We start from the raw sequence: 27,273 nt of genomic DNA on the forward strand, positions 1-27,273 counted from the left end.
AAGGAACAAGTTTGAAAGGGAAAATAACAACGGAAGCGATAAGAAACAGGTGTGAGGGGATTTAACAGGAACCCCACCACAGGGGGCAACAGATTAAATTAAAATGGATTTCCAAATACAATAGGGAAACCATGGAGATACTCCAAAGATTATAACTAAATTATTAGAATTTTTCAAAATATATAGTGACTTCCAAAGTTCTGAAGGTGAAGAGTAGTGTTAAATGATTTCAGTAAAAGAGAAATCAAACCTGGGCTTTGAATTGGGTATAATATAAAAAAAACACAACTACTTCCACTTCGAAAATTTTAGTAGGAATAACATACACTATAGTGCAATGCTAAATGAATGGAAGATAAAGGTTGTTGCTTAAAATTTTACATGCGCTAATTTAATTTGATTTAAAAACATTGATTTTTTTTAAAGTATGGATTCTATAGAATGATGTCCGTTAAGTTTAATTGGTTTGATGTCTCACGTTGTCAGAAGAGAAAAAAAAAACTTTTAATTTAATTAATAAACTGAGTTTTAAATATGTTTACTAAAAACATTAACTTACTTAGATGAAACAACAAAATCAATTATTACAAAACGAACTTTTCTATTTAATTCAATATAATCTGGCGAGCAGCTATTTAAAAGATAGAGCAATCCGTTTGTTTATTTGTGGCTTGATGTCAGGCTCGCAGAAAATGCCGTTCACTGGTTGAATTTAGTAGGAATAACACAACCTGTGACGTAGGCGATAGTATACCCAATTCTAACTCTATAGAGCAGGGTTTCTTAACCTGTGGTTCATGGACCCCTTAGGGGTCCATGGGTCATATTTTGGGGGTACGCCAACTACTTTAAAGACGATTGGATCAATAATATTTAAATAACACTGATCTGTTTTTTCTAAAAGGTGAAAATACATACATATTTGAAACTAGGTGATTGAGATACCCCAAATTCAGTGCGGACCCTCTAATATCCCTGTCATATTTTTAACATTCTCCACCAATCGGCTTTCAGTTTGCACCATCAGGAACAACCCCCTGATTACGTCCGGTTTGATATTTTTATAATCCTCTATCAACCCTTCATTTTTTGTGAGTCCATCTTTTGCCCTTTCTTCTTAGATATGCCAGCAATCCTCCACAATATGAGGAAAAGAACACTCGCAAACCATATAAAAATTTAACATTTTTAAAAACACAAAGTAGCCTTCACATTTTATTTCAATTGAAAATAAAGTAGAGTAAAAATAATTGATGGTTTTTGCAATAATTTTTTTTACAGGGGGTGGTCTGTGACTTCTTAAAAAATTTTAAAAAGGGTCCATTATACCAAAAAGGTTAAGAAATACTGCTATAGAGCGATAGTAAATCAGTTAATATCCTTACATTGAATGCATCTTTCGTGTTCTTTAAGTCGAATGCTTAAGGGTACGTTTAGTTAGTCAAATGTACGCAAGACGATATTGATACGAAATTTTTATACATACAGTAGCTTTTAATAAAGGTAATAAAATTGGTAAAATTTAGTTCATTTACAAGGGATAAAATGACTTTAAACTCAAATTTATTCGAAATCTTAGCGATACCGGAACTGATTTTCGTATAATATGGTAAAACAATCAAATTGTTAGGTTCAATTTGGAGAGTTTCTACAGGAGTGATGAATAATATTAGAGCCCAAGTAAAGCAGCACTTTATTTTCATACCTATTTAAGATAGATAACTATTAGAACAGAAACACGGTAAACAAGTGTGCTTAAGGAAGCTAATTTTCGGTTGGGAGGATGGAATAAATAATTATGAGGGGGGAGGAGCAGGGGTGCCACTAACTTAGTTCTTTCGGAGGGGGAAATTCCCCTTTCGCTGAATGAAATTCTTAATTTGATCAAATCATAAAAGTTCCTGCGACTATCCTTAATTAAATAATAAAAAGGCAGCAGCAGTGACTCTAAGGAAATATTAATTATGAATAGCACAGGTGCCAAATTTTCCCATTTTATGCGGAAGATTTTATTTTTTTACAGTTAATATTTATGTTTTGGTGATTTATTTTTTACTTCATAAATTTGATTTATAATGTTCACAATCATATTTACATCTAATTAATTTAATCATGTATAAACTATCCGATAATCATTGATGTGCTGATGACAATTAATAAACTTTTGTTTCCAGTTATTATTGAAATTTTTATTTCGATATCAGCAGAAATTTTTTTTTAAAAGTGCATGTGCATGCAGATAAGAAATAAGTTTGATTTGTGTGATATAATATCGACGAACAAGCATTTTTTTCGTAAGTCTAAATTATCATAAAACCAAGATTACTAACAGCTAACTAGATTTGCTATCACCAAAATCAAATTATTATGTTAAGTCAATGGAATGTTTAACAATTGCTCTTACTAAATATTCGAAAAATGAAAAAAGTGAAGACGGCAGTTTTTCATTACACAAATAATTTGGTCATCAGTAAATCTCGTCAAATACCAAAAAGAAATAGAATAAATAGGGAGTCGAGCCCTCTCATTAAAATAATCCCAAATTACATATTTTAAGTGAAAGGAAAATATTTGAATTGCTGCGTCAAAACTGCTAACGATATAAAAAAAAATCGCATTTACTGTTAATAGTTCAGAATTATATGAAAACATCAAAACTTATAAAATTTAATTATTCCGAAACTAATTTAAATTTTTTTCAAAATGTCAAGTTCTTTTTAAATCTTTTGTTATAAGAGTATAAAATTGCAAAAGATTATAATTTTGCTGCATTTAGTTTTAATTCGGAAAACCGTCAACAATAACTATTAATTACTTTAAAACTTATTCGAAATCGAGTTAAAAGTGAGACGAGTTACGCACTTACAGACATTTAAGTATATAACTGTAAAAAAATATTATTCACTCGCTAATAGGTTTCACATTACTAAATTACGCAAAAAAAAAATCCCCACGCAACGAAAAAAAGTCCTCGACGTTGACGTGAAATAACAGCATCTAACATTGATACATGAACATATGCGAAGTCTCATATTATTTCTCTCAAATTGCAATAATTTGCCAGCTTTTATGTTATGGCAGTTAGAAGCATGGTCGGTGAGAATTTTTTGAAATACTGGTGATGGCGGCAGTAACTATTTTTAATGTAGAGAAGCAACGAAATAAATAAATCAAATAAGTGATGTCAAGTGTTCAAAATTCATAACTTCGCCTAAATAGGACAGTCAGAAGCTTACGAAACATCAATCTGGTAAAAGTGAGTCTGAAGAGGGTCATGACATGATCATTTAGCGTCCGAAAATTTGCCGTGAAAATCTGCCGGAGGAGATGCATGGGTAAAGGAGCAGGCATCCACAAGTAGTTTTAAAAAATGAGCTTATTACTATCTTATCTGATGAAACATTTGCAGTAAAAGCTGGCGAGTGAGTGAAAAATGAGCTTTTCAGTGACAAGGAGAGATTTTTTTGAGGTGATATGTATACCTTAAATGTTACTTATGCATATTTTCTTAACCGTAATTTAAAAAAGGCAAATAAAAGTGTAGTATTGTCAAATTTTATTTGAAAAAGAGGAGAGGAAATGAAATTTCGTTAAAAATGTCGAATAAAACCAAACAAAATTTGCCGAATAATGAGAATCTCAGAGCGGTGTGAATGATATAAACAGTAGTGATGCAATAACGAGTAATAAAAACGTCTAAAAATAGTAAACACTTTTCCTGTTCAAGCGTAAATTCGTGCAAGGATCTATAAAAGTTCAAAATATGGAGTGTGAGACAATCGTTGGCATATCGTCTGAAAAAGGTAACTTTAATAAATCAAAGAGTTTCACTTAAAAGTAGTGTATAGGGTAAACTAACCAGTGAAGGAACACTTACGCTTCCAGTGCCTTTCAAAAAATCATATTAATTTCAAAATTCGTAATTTTAGTTAAATGACAGTGTCAACATATTTGTTACTAATTGCAAATTATGTAAAAAAATTTTAGAGAACTTACATAATATTGCTTTAAAGTTCTGGAGGTTCAAGTAACAAGTAGTAAGAAGACCAAGTGAAGGAGCAGCTCTTACCAGTGAATGAAGACCCAGTAAAGGACCACTTAATTTTGGTTATTTTTTAATGCTCTTTATGAATTTATAAGCCATACAAATACTTAAAAACAAGCCTATTCTTGAAATTATAACATATAAATACTTGGAAAATGTTAACTTTTTTTTTGTAATCATGAATGGAAAATTAAAGTGTCAACATATTAACACATACTGTTCATTCACTGAGAAATCTATACCCAGTAAAGGAACATGCCTATTACCTCACTGGTTAGAAGTTGTTTTTCGTATTTTTAACATACTTTTGATGCGGAACATCACTAAAGGTACAAGAAAATTAAAGTTTATCTTTTATTTTAATTAACTTAGAAAAAAACCCAGTAAAGGAACACTTGATCCTTCACTGGTTTTTCATCGTTTGGTGATCCAGTGAATAAACACCCCCTTATCTCAGTACTTTATTATGCTATGATGCTTAAAAAAATAAAACGAACTTCAATAACTATATTTTGAATTTTCCTTTTCACAGTGAGAAAAATAAAACTATTACATGCAATTAATTCCACTTCAAACATATAAATACAAACATTCACCTTATAATTTTTTCAAAGAAACAAGGTGTTGCAGAGATAATGAAAAATTCAAAAATTTTTCCAGAAAAATTTTTCTAAAAATTTTTTTTCTGACCAGATAATCCAAAACATTGCTAGATGACATCCTATTGTTTGGCAGTAAGCTATTGTTACCAATCAATCTAAAGAAAAACTTTCAAATTCTTATTTTTAATCAATATATATGAAATGTTCCTTCACTAGTTGGTTTACCCTATATGGGTCACTTAAAAAGGAGCTGAGAGTATTGCCCATAGCTAAGACACTCGATTAAATTTACCATTAAAAGTGAAAGTGGATTGTTCTAAACAATTGCGAGAAAGATTTAATAATTTATCTATTTCAACTTGGCTAAGGTGGAAATCTTATTTTCTTTTTATATTTTTATTTATCTCATTTAACCATTAACGGAAATGCTAATGAATAAAGATTTTAAATCAAAAGAGACCATTTTATTAATAGAACTGAAACTATAATAATCCAATTTTTTAATTTATGCACTTTCATTTGTATTTTTTTCAAGTTTTTATTTTATTTTATTTTTTGCATCAGCTTACATAACACAATGCTCAACCATTTTTTTTGTTGGACATCAACATACATTATCCTGATACATCCCGACTATTTAACTAAAGAACTGTTATCGCCAGTTGTCTTGAAAGCAACATTGGTAATTATTTCAATAAAGTATAAAGGGGTTATCATTTAGGAGAAGTCTAGTTGTTTCACTTTATTTAGTGTTTTGATATGTCTCCCTCCCCCTAAAATAAGTATTATGATAAAAACATTTATTAGAATAATATTTATTAAAACAATTTATAAACGTTCATTAACATTAAAATACTATGAATAGGTAGTATTTTAATTACTTTTAATTCTATAACCAAGAAGTATTAAAAATAAGAAAGAGTAGGTAACTTAGAAGAGGTACTTATAATTAACATGCAACTCTACTTATTACTATTTTTCTCCGGAGAGATCCTTTTTAAACATTTTCATTTCATCTAATGCACTTTTTTTTATTTAGTTAAAGTCATAAGGGTTACCTTAAGCGCAGTCCACCAACCTTTATTAAAGGGGGATAAGATGTTAGCAGCGCAGTCCACCATATTTCAGAAAACCATTAGCGCAATCAGGTATCACCGAAAACATTATTTATTATTCATAACATACTGATAAGATAGAGGCATTGTGAAAAAGGAAATCATAACAAATAAGTACATGACATTAAATGCTTTTTATTTTTTTAATAAAAAAGACCTTAAAGGCGTTGGATATTAAATAAAACTGTTTCGCAGGGCTCGAAAAACAGCCCATCCCCCCGCCCTCGGTTGTCAAAAATTCCTCGCGGACAACGAATTTCTCGAATCCGACGTCCGCGCGGACAGCCATTTACCCATTAATGTTCGTGATACATTTTCAATTTTTGTTATCTTACAAGAGTCTAGCTCCTCACTTCTAAAATGACCCTCTAATCTAGAAATAAAGCAACATACTGCGCATGGTGGAATTGATGTTTTCTTTGTCTGGGAGTACTGCAGAGGTTGAAAGGGGCTTTTCAGCAATGAACTTACAAAAAAAAAAAAAGTACGTAGTGGTCTTAAACAAGAAGCGTTACCTAAATGGAAAACCCCTTGCAGATTTCTGTGCAGAAACCTCTGTAAATCATTGACTTGATTGTGGAACTGGCAAACGTCATATTTGATTCATTTAAAAAACGCAGTACCCTCGGATAAATTGACATTCCAGATATCTTGATCTTTGTCATTTAAATTATTTCATAAAAGGAATACTTAGTAACCCAGTATTTCTTTTATTACTGTATAATGTAATCCTAGTAACTACTTATTCATTGTGCAATTTATAAAAATGTTTGTAATAAATAAGAGAAAATTATACTTTTATTTATTTAGAAGCTACGGGTTAGTTTCAAAGGAGGACGGGCACATTGTTGGACAAGCCGTCCTCGGGGACGGGTAAAATTTCTGAGTTTTTTCGAGCCCTGCTTTTTCGCGAATTTGACTGTTTTGCATTGTTAGAATTTTTTTTCTAAAATTGTGATAAAATGACTGACAGCAGTCTTCCAATTAACTATAAAGTTGACGGTAAAGAACATTTTTTACCTTTGCGGTATTGAATCCGTTTATAACAAGTATGGTTAAAAAACCACGAATAGAAAACTGTACGGTTTTTTATCTATTTACAAGTAGAATAGTTTCGAAATCATAAAAAAGAAATTTATCTGGAGATTGGAGAGAGTTTAACAGCTTTATGGTGCTTCCATTTATGTGTGAATGAGACTATTCTGATTATTCGAATTCTGACAGCCCAAGGTCGCAAATTGGGGAGAACACATTTAACTCTTAAGTGCTGAAAAGAATGAAAGAAATATTGTGTTGTCAATGCTGGGACTCGAACATCCGTTATGTTGGTCATCAGATTGACAGATTAGCCGTTTTGGGGGCTATAATATGTACCTATTTGCAAGGAACTGAATGACCTTATTAGGTGGGCTTAGTTATTGCGATGAAATTCTGGTTGCTTAACCGTATTAGGTGAAAGTAGTTCATAAACGGTTCTAGTCAAAGTCAACAGTTTGAATACCATCTTGTTTACGGTTATTTGACGGTTTTGTTTGAATATGGTTTGGTTAAGTAACAATTAAATAAATTATTATTTAACCATTTTTTTAGTAAAATTTCTACCAATGTGGGGGAGGTGGAAATAAATATGGTCCTTGTACGATTCGGAAATATGGATAATCCGGTAAATCGGCGTTTGGATAATCGGAGGTCTACGGTGTCTATTTAATTCTTTATAATGATATTATTTGATGATTCTATTCAAGCGTATCTTTTATTGGATTTAGTTTCGTAATACAACAATTGAATGTTATACTACGGAATAGAATTGTTTTTAATAACAGTTTATAAGAAATTGGAGTAGTCCATGCATTTTAGATGTCAAATTTACAAAATACTAAATATGAAATTTTAATCACCATTAAAATATAAAAAACCAAATCTGTATGGGGGAGACTACTGAGATACTAGATAAATTACACAAGAAAATTTAAATTTACCGTTGTGAAGAAAAAGTAGTATCTAAGGGTCATGATTTTAATATTAATGAAAAATTTTAATAATTTTTCGCACTTAATAATGAAACATGCTAAATACCTGGATTATCTTTTTTTGATGCAGACGAAATATTTAAGTTTGTGCTATAGACCACAGTTATAGACCACAACACAAGTACAAGACGAAATTATTTTCTTATAACAGAGTATAAGCTGCAAAAGAAAATAATTATTTAAGAACACTTATAATAAAAATTAAACATTTCACTAGAAATAAAATAAAATTTTAGCAATACTATTTCCAATTATTAATTAACTTACAATTATAAATTATAATACAAAAAATATGCACACATAAACGTTTTAATGAACACATATAAAATCAAATATTATTAAATACATCATATAAATTAAAAAGGAAAACAATTTAAGAAATCTCTATTAAGAATTTTCATTAAGTGAGAGTAATAATAAAAAATAAACATGCAAGACCTATCAAAATATTTCAAATAGTATAGGCTGTTTTAGGAGAAGCCAATACTATTAGAAAAAAAAGTTTAAAAATCCAAGTTGTGTTATAAAAATTGATCTTGTAATTACTAAACTGAAAAAAGTATTACCAAAAATAAGGTAATATAGAAACAGGGAAAAATATATCTTGTTTCTGGCACTATAGGAACATCAAAGAGAAAGGTAGTTTTAACCTATGAGCTTTGGTAATAACTTGTTGTTAAATTAACAATAAATAATTTTAATATCTGTTTGATAGCATTTGGTAAATTTTGGGTAATTTTATGATGTTATCTTAGAGCATGGCATAAAAGCAATTTTTCGGTTTAATATATTTTTCATTCGTGCACTTTTACTAAATGTATGGTAATAATAACCATAATTTTAAAAATCAGAATTTCAAAAAATCGGAAAAATTAGCAGATAAATGGCTTAAAAATACCGTAATTTTGGTTTTATCACCAAAATTATTATTATTTACCAAAAATGCCATTACTCTATACAAGTAAGAAAGCTTTATCAGATTTTTTTCTCCGTGAACAATAATACTCTTCAGATACAAATATCTTCTAGTGGTCGACAAATAGTGTAGAAAAGCTTATCTTTTGATACAACTAAATTTGAACAGTAGAGTCAAATTTGCCATTAATCTTTTAGTTGCGGTGAAAAATTCTCTTCTCGTTACGGCGTTTTTTTGCAGAAATTCATCCCTCACTTAGTCACTAGGAGATGGTGTCTTGGGATATTTATCCACTTTTAGATACACGTGAATAATTTTTTTAAAAATTTTTTTCTGTACATGCTCTCTATAAAGCAACTACTTCAATTACTCTTATCTGGCGCAGTTTTTATTATTATTTTTTTAATTTTAAAGCAATAATTTCGTTATCAGTTTAAAATTGATTCAAACGCTTTGTTTAAATTTTTTTTTAAATATTTAAGCTATAGCAAAAGTGGCACTAGACCTAGTATATATTTCGGACATTTACCAAAAGTCTAGTCATACTAGGTCTGGTTAAGTGCCATTGCCTGGTATATCCTACACTGATGTTTTTTTAAGGTCAAGTGCCATTGCCCGGTATACATTTGCCAGGTATACCCTACACTGATGTTTTTTAAGGTTCAGTGCGACTGCCCGGTATACATTTGCCCGGTATACCCTACACTGATGTTTTTTTAAGGTCAAGTGCCACTGCCCGGTATACATTTGCCCGGTATACCCTACACTAATGTTTTTTTAAGGTCAAGTGCCACTGCCCGGTATACCCTACATTGATGTTTTTTTTAAAGTCAAGTGCCGTTGCCCGGTATATATTTGCCCGATACTCCAAACTCTGATGTTTGTTCTAATCTATCGTCAGTAAGTATTAAAATATCGAATAAATGTAATTTTATCCACGAATAAATTAATATCAAATTGGATGTAATAAATATTTCGGAAATTCACCAAAGCGACTAATTTGATTGCCAACATTCACCGGTGAAAGTCAACAACCACCGATTTCGGTCATTCACAGTAACATGCACATCATTTACATAATAACCTCATCAGGACGATTATTTCATACTTTGCCTAAATAGCATCCGGCATTTCAGAAAATAAAAATAATTGGTTTTGTTGGCGATGATCTCGTAAGGCGATAAAGAATCATGCATAGTACAGGTAAGGAAGATATTAACCTCGAAGGAAAAGTGGATGAATACCCCAAAGAACCCTGGGAGATAACTACTTTAACCAGCTATGAATAGGAAACGCTTTGCTGCAATTTTTATGTCTCGTTTCTACACTGTTACAAACAAAACTCTTATAATTTTTTCTAATAAATAAAGCATTATTTGAAGTTTTATTCTTATTTTAAGCACATTGGTTATTATGGATAATTTTGAAGAGCAAATTATTGAAACTTTTAACGATGAACGTTGTTTCTCTTTTTTACAACAAAAATATTACGCAATAAAAATTTAGTAACGTTTCTATTTCGTTTGAGTTTGAGCCTCATATTGAAAGAATAAAGTTCCCATTCCATTTTAACATTTTGTTTTGAAATATTAGTTAATCTTATAAAATGATAAAAACAAAATAATAATAAATAATAATATTAGTTATCAGTGCAATTTAATTTTAAACGGAAGGGTTTTCTTAATGCATTCCTTTTTTTTAATAATACAAAAAGGAATATTCTTCTTGATTTCTTATTTATTTTAACTTTTGTTAGAAGTAGGAAAGATTTTGTTAAAAAAAAGTATCCCCTGAGTAAAAGTATTTCACAATTTCCATGTGCATATGACGTTTTTAAATTATCAATTGTTATCAGACACCTCTATACAAGTTCTATTGACATAATGATTGTAGAACATACATTTCCTTCAGTTATGGTGTGGTCTTTCCTCAGATGTTTGAAATAACTTTTGTTAAGAATTTTAAAAATTATAGAAACCAACATAAATAATAAAAGTACTCCCAAAACACATTCTGACCGAAAAGGCAGCAAAAGACAGGAAATGGCATTTTACCTGAAGAAGAGGGGGAAATGATTTCAGTATCTTTTAGAGAAGGAGTAACAATTTATTTTGTGCCAAGTAAGTTAAACTAAGATAAACTCTCAATAGAAAAATTTCGTCAGAACTTGAAAGAAATATTTGCCTCTGAGAAATTGAAGCAAGAGACGAGAAAGATATCTTTCTAAAATAGTTCAGTAGTTAATTATTTATAAATATTTGAAAAGTAGAGATTGTTTTATTGTCCATTACTTTTATTGAAAAGTAGAGGTTGTTTTATTTTAAGATCACGCATTGAAAACCTTCCCATAGATACTCCCTCATCTTTCGACAAATATTTAATTTTTTTCTCCAGTTTTTAACTGTATTTTTTCGAACAAATTGATTAGATAAATGTGTTTTTTTTTCCGAAAAAAAAGGGAAAAAAAGGAAACATTTTTTCTGCGGTTTCATAAGTTAGGTTCCGTAAAATTACCAATGAAAACATTTGCATATGCTTCCATCTTTTTGCGCACATTAGATTCAGAGTTTGAAACGTTTGATTAGATTTTCCCTTTAAACCTATGAAGCAGCATATTACTCAAGTAAAAAATATACAATTCTCTGTTTTAATAATATAATAATAATTTTGAATGGCGCCAAAGTTCCAAAAAAAAAGAGCCTAACGCAAAAAAAGTTTTAAATTGCTTTTGCAGCAAAAATGCTACCTCATTTAACATGAATAAATTTGAGTATTGAATATCTCCAGCATTAGACATTTTTTCCATTGTTAGACTCAAATTGTTACACAAACTATATTTAAATTGAAAAATTCAACACTGTGAAATACTGGAGTCGTGATTGCAGCATCCGTAAAATACATTTTTTCCATGAAATTTTTGACCGTAATTTTTAGAGTAATATTTATTCAAATGAAGTTGTTCAGAAATTTCACTGTAAAAATCACGATAAATCAGATTTTCTGCTACGTCAAATTTTACGATTAAAATGGATTTAACAGAAACAGAGTACTGGTACCCTGAGTGTTAAATATTTAAAGTAATGTATAGAATATTAAAGATGAAAGAGAAAAAAAAACAATTGATATTTTTATTGATTTAAGTAACAAAAATACTAATAAGATGAAAGTTCCGGTACATATTGAAGAAATTTGCAACATTCTACCGAAGCTCGAAGGAGGCAAGAATAAATAATTTTAAGAAAGGCATCATATTGCAGCGCGAGAAATAGAATACTAAAAAAAAATATGCAAATAATAAAAATTAAATTAAATTCAAAAATAAATGAATAAATTTAACGATGAAAAATAATTTAAAAATAGTCAAGCACGTGCAATAAGAAAATAATTACATACATAAAATGTTAGAAAACAGAATCGATGGGGAAATGCAAACAAGTGGGGAAATAAATAATTAAAAAGGTAATAACAAATAAATATTTTAAAACCCGATAAATTAATTCAACTTTTATAAAAAAAAAGGTATTCCCCAAAAAAATTAAATCAGGAAGAAGAAAAAAATACGGAGCCCATAAAGCTAACTAATTTAACAGTAATCAAAAATAAATCTTACTTCCAGTACGCAACTGAGTCCTGCTGAAGTCCAGCGGAAAAGACACAACGTGCATGAGGAGTTTGCGCAATCTATGGTAGTACTGCTAAAAATGTAAGTCTGGAAATTTTGGCTATTTGTGTGGAAAAAAATGAAAAATTTGAAGAAAAAATAATTTTACACTTTTTTTACCAGCAAAAAACTAATTTTTGGTTAATATTTTTAATTAACATAAAAAAAGGTTTTAAATTTCGATGACATAAATTCTTTCTAGTAGATTGAAATTTCAAATTCCGCATCTTAACAGAAAATGGCGTTAGAAATAAATTATAAAATTACTAGTAGTTAAATTATAAACTATTTTGCAAGTTTAATCAATGTGGACTAAACTGAATAAAGTTACATTGGTTAAACTTGTAAGTTTAATCATATAATATTTACATTGATTAAACTTGCAAGTTTAATCATTGTAACTAATTTGTCAACAACATATCAAATATATTTCAGTTACTAATGCAGAAATAGTTTTTTACTTGACTTTATATATGTGTTAATCAAAGCTTTACTTTCCACTAAATCTATGATAAACGAAATTTTACTTTAACCAAAACCTCTTTTAGAAAAATTTTCGTTTATAATATTCCGAAATTAAAACAACTAAAAAAATATTTCTTAATTATGAAATGAATGATTAACACAGATAATATAACTCATAAACATTTTGAGTTATTAGTATTTCGAAAAAAGAAAAATACATACGTGAGGAAACAAGCATCATGCAAAACATTTTCCAATCAGAGAGTTTTAACACAACTAAATTTTTTAAATTGAAATCCAGAAGATAAACCTATTAAAATATTTGAAAACCTTATTAAATTATTTTAAATAATTCATATACTCGAAAATTTATGATGAAATACAAACACAAAATTAAAATAATAAAAGATAATTAGATTGTTTCAATTAAGATATTTTACACAAAATTCATTGCATTTTGTTTATTTATTTACGTTTAAAGTATGTAAAACGATATTTACCTATTAGTGTTTTTTGTAAAACCTGAAAGCATAAATGGGGGAGTCTGCAAGAATTAGAGTAATTAAAATAATATTCAAGAGAAAAAAGAAAACGTTTCATGCAGAGAAAAATCAAAATTACACATAATTTTTTTAAAACTTACAGAATAAATTTGTATGACTTTTCAAAAGTAAATCACTCACGACTTTTACAAAAAATTCAGACACACTATTTAAATCAAAATAGATAAAAGCATACAAATTAGCAACGATTTAATACATACCAGAAGCTTCCCTTCAATAACAGATGTTCTGCAAGTACCTGCGGGTAGTCTTCCAGGTGGTCAACAGGCAACCAGAACATACCCCGTAGTCTCAAAGTAAGGTATCACAGCACCTCTCACGGTACTTCTTCGTTTCAAGTGATATTGCCATAAGGCAACGAAAAGGAACAAATCCATGATAAGATACAACAATTAATAAGAGCAATATAGGGTAAACCAATCAGTGAAGGAACATTTCATATATATTGATTAAAAATAAGAATTTGAAGGTTTTTCTTTAGATTGATTGGTAACAATAGCTTACTGCCAAACAATAGGAAGTCATGTAGCAATGTTTTGGATTACCTGGTCAGACTTCTCTGGAAAAATTTTTGAATTTTTTATTATCTCTGCAACACCTTGTTTTTTTGAAAAAAATTATAAGGTGATTGTTTGTATTTATATGTTTGAAGTGGAATTAATTGCATGTAATAGTTTTATTTTTCTCACTGTGAAAAGGAAAATTCAAAATATAGTTATTGAAGTTACGTTTTATTTTTTTAAAGCATCATAGCATAATAAAGTACTGAGATAAGGGGTGTTTATTCACTGGATCACCAAACGATGAAAAACCAGTGAAGGAGCAAGTGTTCCTTTACTGGTTATTTTTCTAAGTTAATGAAAATAAAAGATTAACTTTAATTTTCTTGTACCTTTAGTGATGTTTTACATCAAAAGTATGTTAAAAATACAAAAAACAACTTCTAAGCAGTGAAGGAACAGGCATGTTCCATTACTGGGCATAGATTTCCCACTGAATGAACAGTATGTGTTCATATGTTGACACTTTACTTTTCAATTCATGATTACAAAAAAAAAGTTAATATTTTCCAAGTATTTGTATGTTATAATTTCAAGAATAGGCTTGTTTTTAGATATTTGTATAGCATATAAATTCATAAAGAGCATTAAAAAATAACCAAAATCAAGTGTTCCTTTACTGGGAAATTTTGTGTTCCTTCACTTGGTCTTCTTACTTCTTGTTATTTGAATCTCCAAAACTTCAAAAAAATATTTTGTAAGTCCTCTACAATTTTTTTAATTAATTTGTAATTAGTAGCAAATATGTTGACACTGTCATTTAACTAAAATTATGAATTTTGAAATTAATATGAGTTTTTAAAAGGCAAGCGAAGCTTAAGTGTTCCTTCACTGGTCAGTTTACCCTACATGGAAAAAAAGGCGATCAAGGATACAGGAGAGAAATCTGAAATAAATATTTACTATAGCAATGAGTAATTGAAGTCAAAACTCATGACCGCCTCCTCCGTAATGGGCTTCGCAGATACACAGAGGGATGATTCATCTAAGCATATTAATGCTGGCTAATAAAAACGGAAAGGTATCTGTAAAACATTACATTATTGACGAAAGAATTTTGAAAGAGTACCATCGGAGAGGAGAAAGTTGGTTGATGGGCTTTATCTGATATTATCAACTATCAGTTCAAGTTGAATGAAATTGGCGTTTTCGCAATCAACAGCTTTGTTGTAGAATTTGGCTTTTCTTTCTTCGATATACTCAGTTAAGGGTTTGATATTTAAATATTTATATTAATTATCATTTCGTATTCATTAGGAGCAGCAACCATTCTAAAGAATTTATTTTCACACACTTGCAGTTTTTTAATAAAACATTTGTGTGCAGTAACCTTGGCAATGAATCCACATAAGTATTGATAAAACGAATACACATTATGTAAATAAGATTCTTGTCCAAAAGTGATAAGTTAGAATAATGGCTTATAAGATGTTTAAGTTCAAAAATAGCATTATTTGCTTTTTTTAACGGTGTTGATAATATGATCTTTCCAAGTGAGTTCATTGTTAAATATGACCCCTAAGTATTTAGCCTGATTAACAACTGGGATGTTTTGGTTAAATAATATATCTTCTGTGATAGGGATTGTTGTTCTATGTTTTCTAATACTTAGTATTTGCGATTTATCTGCATTTATTTTAATTTTCCAATTGTTATGCTTTTACACGGTTTTAGAACTGATAATGAGGTTTCTAATTGTTTTGTTAGGGCATCTTGAAATGATGGCTGTATCATCTACATAATATGCGGTCATTTGTTTAACTTCATTGTCTTATTTTGGGAAAATATATAAAATATGAAAAATGGGCCAGAATACTCACTTGGAGTATACCTGCTCTGATAGTTTTGAGAGTTAAATTGTTATCTTTAAACTTGACTTAAAAGTTCCTGTTTGTAAGATATGAATTTATGAGTAGAATGTAGTCTATTGGTAAATTTAATTTTTGTAGTTTGAAAATTAGCCCTTTATGCCAAACTTTATCGAACACTTTTCTAACGTTAGTCAAGCTCTTTTCTATAGAAGCTATTGTTGATGTACTTAATAAATCGTAGAAGCTGTTTTTCAGTAGAAAATTTCTCCCTAAAACCATCATTGCTGAGCCGGAATCTTAGTTAAAAAAGTTTGATATTTTTTCAAAGATTTTTGCCAGCGAAGAAAGTAGAATTATCAGTCCAAAGGTCTCAGGTTTTGGAACATCTTTTCCCGGTTTTGGGAAAAGTATAACTGCTTCTAATTTCCAGGGATGTGGAAAGTAATTATATTTGATGCAGGCAATATAAATTCGAGCTAGTCTAGTCTTTGATGATAATTCAGTAGATTTTTTAACAGGCTATTATTAATATTGTTTATGCCGGGAGATTTATCACCCTTCAGCAGGATCGCCTCAAAATTAAAATTTTGAAAGGGGGAAATTCTCATTTTGCTGAAGGAAATTCCCAATTTGACCAAATTTTGAATAAGTGCTTGCAATTATCCTTTTAGTAAAGAAGCATTTACTGAAAAAGTAAAAGAACATAGCGGTCAACTTTTCTTATTTCACCTAGAGCATGTTATTTTCATCTTCAAAGTTGAATCATAATACCTAATTATTATAATGATGAATAAACTATCTTATAATTATTGATGTAGTCTAAGGTGCTGATAAAATTTTAGATCTTTCTTTTTACAGTTATGGTTACCCTTTTTATTTTACTAACACTAGAATTTTTTTTTCTAAAAGCGCTGTAAACTAAAAAATAAATTTGATTTGTCTATAATAAAATGTCAACAAACATGCATATACATTGGTGTAAGAAAGTAAGATAAATTGTAGACTGGGTCGATTATCTCTAGAATTACTGGATCGATTTGAATGAAATTTGGTTTATACATACATTTATACAAACCAAAGCAAATAAGCATTCAACAATTGTAATTCACTAGATTGATCGTGCGTAACACTCTTTGGAGTTGGAAGGTATGAAATTACCGCAGAACAGTTCATGCTAATTGCTACATGAAATGATGAACTGCCTTATTTCAAGCATGAAATCACGCTGCAAAGCCTGTATATCTGTAAGAGGGGACCAAAAAATTTTTCCCTTCTTTATTTGAGCAAAGGAAACATTGATGAATTTTTTTTAAAAAATCAATCTTAATTATGATAAAAAATATTGCGAGACATCGTTCGATATCGTTATTTTTTACAATATATCACGAGAACGAAAATTTCGCTGTCTCCCAGAACTACAATAGAAGTATATGTGGAACAAATTTGAAAAATTAAATTGCCCCAAAGATGCAAAATCATCTAAAAAATGAATATGTCATCGAAATGATATGATAAAACCGAAATGATATGATAAATATGATTTCATATATGAATTATATGAAATGATAAAACAATGAAAATCCAAATACATGATAATATATACAAAAAAAAAGCTATATACATGGTAAAAGACGGTGATAAGAATGATTATATAATAAAAGAAAATACTTATTAATTGATAGTATAAACAAAAAGGGCTAAATGCCAGGTTAATGATGATAATAAGAGATGATAAATCAGAAAAATTAAAATCTGATTAAATAATATCTACAAAAAGCGGACACTACACGGGGCAGAAAAATACAATAGAGTGAGGAAGTAAATAAATGACTTGAGAATGCAGGAGTGGGCTAAACGTAAGAGTCAGGGTTTGAAAAAACCCGGGCAGAGTGTAAAGAAAAAAGAATTGGCAGAAATTTTGAGGAAGCTTGGAATTTTTTTTTTGCCATAATTTTCCACTATTTTTTGATGAAAACTGTTGAATAACAGTGTCAAGCATCATTGATTTTGGAAAGTATTCAGGATCTGAAATTTTGAATGCCATAACACCTGGCAGAAATTCTGGATAATGCTTAGAAAGACAGTTTTTTGCTAATTGCTCTTGTTCATCATTTCAAAATTGTCACCTTGTTTCGGGATCTAGGATGCATATGCTAATTAAAGAGGTGGCTGAACAGCCTGATGGAATCTTTTTACAAAATATTTATGGGGTTCTAATTAATCACACGATAGTAAGTTAATTCATATTTCAACAGCTTCTGAGATTGAAATGTTTTCTGATTGAAGCTTTTTTAAAGCTTCAGAAACAATTGATATCTGTTTTTCCAAATAGATAGTTTATTGGTAAAGTCCAACATTATTTAATATTTTTGACATACTATTATATTCCTCATTTTGATGTTCAAGAGCAATCTCTTGATATTTATGGTAATTATTCAGGGGTCTGTTTAGAAGAAATTTGGGTCCGTTAACGGACCCTTCAGAAAATATCTTTTCATAAAAACGGACCCTTCACAAAATATTTTAACTTAAAAACGGACCCTTCACAAATTTGTTTATCTTCATTATTATTTTGTTAATCGAATAAACCCTTTCCAGGGCAGAAAACAAGAAAGATGGATGTAAACGAATTAAGTTTTGCCTTCGGCAGACGATTCTTCCATTATTCGTCCGAAATTAATATTCTGCGTTCAGCAGTATAGGCTAAATACCAAATATTTGTATGTTGCATCTCTAATTTAGAAGCAGCAATTGTTGTTTATTTTTTAAAATTTAATTTTTTTAATTATAATTTTACAGTGTTGAGCATAATCTTGTATGTCTTTACAATCTAAAAACTCCTTGAAAAAATTTTTTTTTTGCAACAACGGACCCTATTTGCACATAGACCCTATTTGCATTCATAAAAGCGGACCCTGGTTGAAAGAATGTGAGTAATTTTTTCACAATTTCCCGAAAAACGGACCTTTCACAAAATGTCTGGACAGACCCCTGTTATTGGTATAAGTTTTTACACGGTCACAATATGAACTTTTGGTAATTGGGGCATAAAGCAGTTTTTTCATTTGCCCAACCATGTGCTTGATGCACATTTCTGAAATATTTGTAATTTCCACGATGTGTCCAGTGATAGTATTAGGAGATACTTCTTTTTCAACCAAATTTCAAAAAAGCAATTTGTGAAAAAACCCACCAAGAGGGTTTTTTCAAGGTAGGCCCACTCAATAAACCCGGGCGGGTTTTTTCAAAGTGGGCCAAACTTGGCGAACCCTGGTAAGAGTAGGCAACGGCAGGCAGATGTGAAAATAGTCATGATGATGGGAACCTTCTTCCCTGCGGCTATCTGCAGCTTCAATAAAGGATAACTCCCACCCAAAGCAAATAAATTAAAATTGGAGATGTGTTCATTGCTTAATTTAGTGTAGAAATCGGACAGGCAGGCATAAGAATGTAGGAAGGCAGTGACTGGGCTATAGCTAATATTATCATTCAATAGTTAAATTTTAAAAAAGGAGTTAAAATTTCCAGAGGCATTAACATTTCTAGAGGTATTGGTTTCATTAAAAAAATTTAATGTTGAATTTGGCCATATATTCATTAATATCATCTGTCTTGAGCTTTTCTTTAATGTTGTTATTGTTGATGGCTTAAGAGCACCAAGCAGGTATGTTTGGTCGAGAGCAAAAAATCGAAAGGAAAAGTTTGGTGGGCTAAGTAAAAACTTCTAAAATAAAAATAAAACGATATATAAAATTAAATATTTAATGAGATGAATAAAATTGTGTTTTTATTTTTAAAAGTTCCTTATATTGAGGTTCGAAGTGTACTTATTTTAACAAGGCTAAATGCTAGTTTGTTAGTATATTTCTGAAATGACTTTTCTAAGGTTCACAGTTGAAAATTTTTTTTCACATATATAAGATGAGGCAAACATAGCACTGAATTTCTGGGCACATAATATTAAATTTGGGAAACTAGCTTTTAGTAATTATTTGTAAAAACTCAAACTTTGGCAAATTTAGAAACCACTGATTTTGATGATAGTTAGATTGCAATGTCTAATTCATATTGAAAATATCTAATTCTGTTTGAATGGCACTGAAATTTTGAAATCTGCTTTCGAACTCAAAATGGAATTTTTTCAAGCTATCTTCATAATCCTTAAGGTCTTCCTTTCTTACTGAGGATAATAAATTCAACCACGAGAAATGAGACAAGTCGTTCTTAGCTAGCTGACCAGCAAACAGATTAAGCTTGCTTCAGTTTAAAAGCTTTGAAATGGGTCCAGATATTATAGATGAATTGATTTTTTTCCTTGCATCATTACATTCAAGTCGTTCATATATGACAAAGAAGAACTTTAAAAAAAGCAGTCTGAAAGTCATTTTGTATCTTCTAATATTTCGCACTCTGCTGAACACTGTTTCTCATGTAAGAACGACACAATGTCACCTCCAGCTTCAAGTGCCAAAGGTTCCAGCACTCGCAGAGTAGTTGCCACTATCCCGACCGCTGTGTGAAGTGTGGTGAAAACCACGAAACCAAGAAATGTAGCAAAACCAAAGACCAACCTGCAAAATGCGCAAACTGTAACGGGGATCATCCAGCCAGTTATAGAAAATGCCCTGTTTATATCAACATATTAGAAAAAATAAATAAAACCAACGTTAGAAAACCGAACCAACAAAATTTTAACGATCCGATTAACTACAAAGCCTCCACCTCTAAGGAAAACAAATCATATGCTGCAGCTTTAAAGAGTCAGCCATTAAATAAAAATGAAGAGAACCAAATCTCTATGGTCACAGAAGCAAATAAAGTTGCCGACACACTAGAGGATCTACTAAAAAGATGCAGTGACCTAGCTATCTTCAAATTGCTGGAAGAAGCAAATAAAAGAAATACCACTAACCAGGAAAAATCAACAAAAAGCAATGACCAGTAAATCCATTACTTTCAAACCTCTCAAAATAGCTGCCTGGAACGCAAATAGCATTATGAGCAAATAACTGGAACTCCAAAATTTTCTTATAGAACACAATATCGACATATCGAATAATCGACATAATCGAAACTCACCTTAACCCAAATAATAGACTAAATTATCCTAATTACAATATCTACAGGTGTGATAGAACCACACACAGAGGAGGAGGAGCAGCCCTACTCATAAACAAAAATTATCAATCGACTTTCTATAGCAAAACAAACAATGATGGTTTCGAAGAAATCTCAGCTGTTATTAATTTTGAAGATAAACGCTGTATTAAAGTCACCAGCCTATACAATCCTCCTGAACACAAATTTTCAGAAAAGAACATTACTGTTTTTTTTCCACAAAATATTGAATCCATCGTTATCGGGGATTTTAATGGGAAAACCACGACATAAGGCTGTCTAAAGAACAACAAAACTGGAAAACATCTTATTATGCTTATTAAAAAATATGGACTGAAAGTTTATGCTCCACTCGAGCCTACATATATTCCAAAAAATATTAACCACGATATTCTGGATCTCCTAATCACAAATTCAAACAACCCTTTGAGGTCATTCACGAAGTAAATAGCGATCACCTTCCAATAATTGCAACTGCCTCATTCAAAAAACAGGATAAATATAAAGCTGAACATATCACAGATTGGTATGCCTTTGATAACAAGTTAAAAGAATACCCTAGTGAATACCCTAATATCAATAGCATTGAAGAAATAGATCAAAATATTTGCACACTAACCACCTTTATTCAAGATGCATATGAAGGCTCTACCCATAGAGAAGAAATCCGAAACAACTACTATAAACTACACCTCAGCATCAGATACCAAATCAAGATTAAAAATAAATTAAGAAAAGAGTACCAACGAACCTTAAACCCAACTATTAAATCTGAAGTTAACGGCTTCATTAAAAGCATTAAAAAGCAAATTTTAGAATATGAAAAAGAGATGTGGGACGTCAAAGTAGAAAGCCCTACGACACAAGGAAACTCCGTCTGGAATATGGTGAAGGCATTGAAAACCACGAAAACCACAAATATGCCCTTACAAGGGCCAAACGGAAAAACTTATTCTGAATATGATAAAGTTGAAATTTTCGCCGACTCAATTGAAAGCAGTTCTCATTAAATAGCACCTCTATAAATAAAGCCACAGACAAAATTATCCTTGAAGCATATGATAATTTCATAAAAAATTCGGATAAGAAACTCATCACAATAGAAGATACCAAGCCTGAAGAAATATATAATATCACTAAAAATTTTAAGAACAATAAAGCTCCAGGGCAGGACAAAATTAATAACATCATGATCAAGAGATTACCACAAAACATCATTCTACAGTTATGTAAGATTTTTAACGCCTGTTTAAAGCAAAGCTATTTTCCAACCACCTGGAAGCACGCCCAAGTAATCCTCTTTCCAAAACAAGGAAAAAATCACCTACTCCCCGAAAATTACTGACCCATCAGCCTCCTCAAAAATTTTGGAAAAAATTATACTAAGAAGATTGAAACCATTCCTGGATTTTCTACCGAAAGAACAATTTGGGTTCAAAGAAAATTTATCTACTTCTAAGCAACCTGTCCTTATAATTGAAAACATTTCCCAAAATTTTTATAGAAAAGAAACCACAGCTCTCCTGATGTTGGATGTGGCCAAAGCTTTTGACCGCGTTTTGCATCAGGGTTTAATCTACAAATTAATTGGAAACAAGATTCCAGAGGATTAAATTCTCATACTAAACTCATGTTTGTGAAAATTACAACACCATGAAGGACTTATGCGAGTGAGCTGAAATTTACAAGAAATGCCAAGTAGAGCATAATATGCAAATGATTATAATTTCAGACCCGTAGCGCATGCGTATGCTGAGCAGCGCCCTCTGAACGGCGGATGGATCCGAATAAATAGACAGCTGTAGCGAGGCGTGTATGGTTATCGGTGGTTATCTGCTAGTGGTAAACGTTAGCTCAGACGTTACTTATGCCTCTTCGACGAAAGAGAGCGAGATTTCAACAACTTACGGAGTTTGAAAGGGGGAGAACCATCAGCCTTCGTGAAGCTGGATTGTCTCATCGTGCAGTAGCCGCTCGTGTGCAGCGTAACAGAAGCACAGTGATGCGTGTTTGGAAGCAGTGGACGGACGAGTGTCAGACAACTCGGAAATCCGGGAGTAGACCCCGAAATGTCACGTCAGCTAGCGATGATAGACACCTGGTCCGCATGGCGCTGACAGGCCGTACGGCTCCCTCTAGACAACTGGCAGCCCAGTGGTCAATAGCTACAGGTGTTTCATTGTGTGCTTCATTAATTCGTAGACGTCAACTGCAGCGTGAACTGCGCGCAAGGACTCCCTTATACAGGATCACCATCACGCTAAACCATAGCCGCCTGCGGCTACAATGGGCCAATCAGCATAAGGACTGGCGTGCTGATTGGCAGCATGTCGTGTTTTCTGACGAATCCCGCTTTAATTTGTGGTACCATGATGGCCGCATTCGTGTCAGACGCTATGCCTGTGAACGCCACCTTCCGGAGTGCATTATCGAACGCCACAGTGGACGAACACCCGGAGTTATGGTCTGGGGTGCCATAGCATATCATGGACGATCTCAATTGCTACGAATTGTGGGTAATCTGAACAACAACCGGTACATCAGTGAAGTTTTACAGCCCCAAGCTGTTCCCTTCCTTCAAGCATTGCCAGGCGCTGTATTTCAACAAGACAATGCCCGCCCTCACATTGCTAAGACTGTTCAATCCTTCCTTGTAATTGTGGCAGGTACAGTTTCTTCCTTGGCCTGCGTATTCTCCAGATACGTCACCGATTGAACATGTATGTCATTTCGTTGGTCGGTGCCTCGCTCGTGATCCTCGTCCTGTTGCTTCAACAGACGAACTTTAGGTACGCATACAAACTATATGGAATGCTCTTCCTCAGGCATTCAAAATTTGCTTCACTCCATGCCACATCGTGTAGCAGCACTTATTGCGGTGCGTGGTGGCTCCACAAAATACTGATTTCGATCTCTTGTTATTGTTTGTTTGCTTTGAAAGTTTAGTCATTTATTTGTACCACTCAACTGTGTAGTAAATTTCATTCAATTATGACGATTCCTTCATGGTGCTGCAATTTTCACAAACAGGAGTTTAAATAGCTACCTCACAAATAGGACTTTCAGCATTAAACTAAACAACTCCCACTCAACTACCAGAACTATCAATGCAGGGGTTCCGCAGGGTTCCATCCCCGGTCCCATTCTCTTTCTTATCTATTGTGCAGATTTCCCAAAATTTGTCAATAAAAACAACATCATCACTGCTTTCTATGCCGACGATACGGCTATTCTTAGCAAATCTATCTCAACTATTAAAGCTATACAAAATTTGAGTAAACAAATACCTAAAATTGAAGAGTGGTGTTCCGCCTGGTAAACCGCAATTAACGCAACCGAATCAGAATTAATTATCAGTAAGAAAAATCAAAGGAAAAGGTGCGACAGAAGAAAACAAATCCCAGATATTTATTTATTCGGAGAAAAAGTCCCCAACGTTAATAAAACCAATTATCTGGGAGTGACCATTACAAATCAATTAAATTGGAACCAACATATTAAAAATGCCATTGGAAAGGCCGAGGGAGTGTTTCACGCCCTGAAACCAATTATAGGTGCTCACTCCAGATTAAACACACTTTATCTTCAGTGTATCAGACCCATAATCAGCTATGCTGCGCCTGCATGGAGCGCAACCACGGATACACAGAAGAAGAAACTCCTTATGTTCGGAAATAAAATTCTTAGGAAAATTACTGGAGCCCCCTGGTATATCAATATGAGATACCTTAGGGATGATCTGAAATTAGGTAACATTAATGAGCACATAGTTGAGCTAAGTGCATCATTCTTCAAAAATGCTATAAATTGCAGCACTTGTGATTACAAGGACTTATTTAATTTTGACTTAGTCAAAAACAATACTAAATATAGCCCGGCGACTGCGTTCTTCCTGTCGGACGGGGTACTCTCAAACAATTTTTGTAAATAAGTTGCATAAATCTTCCCTTCCCTGCACATATTTTTTATTCGATTTTACTGTATTCATTTTATTCGTGTATTTCTCAATTGTAAATATTATTCAAAACTGTTCCCGGGGAGCAACCTGTGAAAGCCGCTGGGGAAACAGGTCTCCGGGACTTAGGGCTAACCCCCAACCCCTTTTTAATTTTCATTGATACGTTCACTCGTAATTGCTTATATTATCTCACACAGATGGATGAGCTAAAGCCGCATTCTGCGGCTGGTACTCAGATTTTAACTTGATATATGTATATAGGTAATTCGCCACCGGCAGCAAATTTCGGCTTTCCACCACGTGCCAACCAATACGTTACCAGAAGTGAATACTCAAAAAGGAGGTGTTCTTGCTACAGGAACACCACTTCGAGATCTCGGTAGATCCTTCACCCGCGACGTCCAAAGATGGAATTAAAATGATTTTAGATATAATGAATTGATTTCAAATATTTTTACAAATGAACAGATTAGAATCAATTTTACATATTTTTAATTATAATTATTTTCTACACAAAAACTTGGGTAACTGACAATAATTGTCAAATGGAGAGTTTAATATCAAAATAATTGATATCTAAACATAAAAAATTGGTCATTTATAATTTTATACGTATGTTTATTAATAAACAAGTTTTATTTATAATAGCTAATAATTATTCTCACTAAAAGTTTTAGTTTTTGATACTTGTCAAAAACTATGTCATAAAGGGTTTTTTGACATTACAGATAAAACCACGGTTAAAACCGAATAAAACTGTCAATGGTCAAAAACTTGCCAACTCTTAATTGGGTATAATATTAAAAAAAAACACAACTACTTCCACTTAGTAAGAATAACATTTACCATGACGCAATGCTAAATTCTATGCCACTATCCACATAAATGCCACTATCCACATAAATCAATTATTAATCAAAAATCGAAAATCAATTACTTTTCTTTATAATGCAATAAAATCTGGCGAGCAGCTATTTAAACGATCAAACACTTCGTTTGTTTATTTGTGGCTTGAAGTTAGGCTCGCAGAAAATGCCGTTCATGGGTTAAATTTAGTAGGAATAACACAACCTGTGACGTAGGCTATAGTATACCCAATTCAAGCGATACAAGTTTATAGGGGTATTTTGTATTTAAGTAATTTACACTTTCTTATAAAAAAAAAAGTTTTTTTTAAAAATTTATTTAATGCACGTGCGTCTAATAATTTGATAAAATTTAATTATTTTTAAACCAATAAATCTTCAGTCGTTTTTAATTATAAAAAAATTAAAACAAAGCCCTCATTTATTTAATTTGCTTTTATTTCTGAAAAATTAAAACGAAGTATACATTATTGTTTTAAAAAAAATTTGGCTTTCAGTTAAAATGACCAAATTTTTTTAATTAAATAAAAAGTCAAGCAATATTTTGACGTTTTTTAATAATTTAACTATAGTACTTACAGTAATTTTCTTTCCAAAAATTTTTTCAATACATGTTCGTTTGATAATTTGTTAGATAATCGGTTTCATTTTTAGATGAAAAATTTTTTAGTTGATTTTATTTTCAAGAAAGAAAATAATAATAAATAAATAAATTAAACTAAATTTACTTTTATATTTAATGACTATAGAATTTGACCATTATTCAATAAAACTTTATTAATGTAAGTAGATAAATAAAACAAGGTCTAACGATGTTTCAAAAACACATTTTTTTTTCAGCAAATAATTAAAAAAATTTTTTATTAAAGTAAAAATTTCTTTGGTTAACTTTTTACTTTTGCTTTTTTTCTCTTAATTTTTAATGCATGTATGTAAAATATCTTGTTACAGTTTTATTATTATTTTTAAACCAACAAATCTTAAGGCATTTTTAATTCAATAAATAAATAAAATGCAGCTTGTGTTAGTTTTTACTCTAAAAGTTCACTTTTAGGTCAACCCATCTTTATTATTTTAATTGAAAAATTAACCAATGCTTTTGATGTTATAGAAGCATTTTTTCAGAATTAAAATTTTTTTGTACTATATTTATTCCTTTTTATTTATTTTTGATTGATTTAAAGATTTCTGATTCATAATTTTCGAACATATGTTAAATAACGATACATCACGTATCTAACTGACGATATATAACGATATAAAATTTCTTACATCGCCCAGTCCTACTTAACACCGTGAAACTGAAATTATATCTGAAATTACCTAATTTTTAAGATTAAAATTAAATAAACGATTCAATTTCGCATAAAACAAAATTTTACTTTCAATTCATTTTCTAAAATTGTGAGATTCATCGAAGATAATTTTTCTTTTTCCAAAATTTGCTTTAATTTCAAATTTGAAATATTCCTAATTGTAAAATTTTGAATTTCTTTTGTTATACACATTTATTTGCATTAAAAATTGGACGTGAGGTCTGACGTATGCATTGGTCATATACAC

The 27,273-nt window shown here is 31.1% G+C and overlaps 1 protein-coding gene and 1 long non-coding RNA gene across 3 annotated transcripts in view; one reads left to right on the forward strand and one right to left on the reverse strand.

Annotated features, from left to right (window-relative positions):
• LOC147814368 (uncharacterized) overlaps positions 1–13,878 on the reverse strand; it is a 31,421-nt gene extending 17,543 nt beyond the window's left edge. The window contains exons 1-4 of one of the 2 annotated variants that reach the window (XR_015431221.1): positions 13,335–13,878; positions 13,057–13,144; positions 12,319–12,430; positions 7,839–7,951 (exon numbers count right to left, since the gene is read on the reverse strand). This is a non-coding gene — a long non-coding RNA (uncharacterized LOC147814368). Of the gene's footprint in view, positions 1–7,838; positions 7,952–12,318; positions 12,431–13,056 lie in introns of both variants that reach the window. The other variant, XR_015431220.1, reaches the window with a different exon arrangement.
• LOC107454074 (cysteine-rich venom protein AnHyalC) overlaps positions 1–27,273 on the forward strand; it is a 154,583-nt gene that overhangs the window by 21,345 nt on the left and 105,965 nt on the right. The window lies entirely within an intron of this gene.

The sequence above is a fragment of the Parasteatoda tepidariorum genome, chromosome 2 (genome assembly GCF_982258835.1).
Source record: "Parasteatoda tepidariorum strain Cologne lab strain chromosome 2, Ptep-v5.0, whole genome shotgun sequence".
Classification (NCBI taxonomy): Eukaryota; Metazoa; Arthropoda; class Arachnida; order Araneae; family Theridiidae; genus Parasteatoda; species Parasteatoda tepidariorum.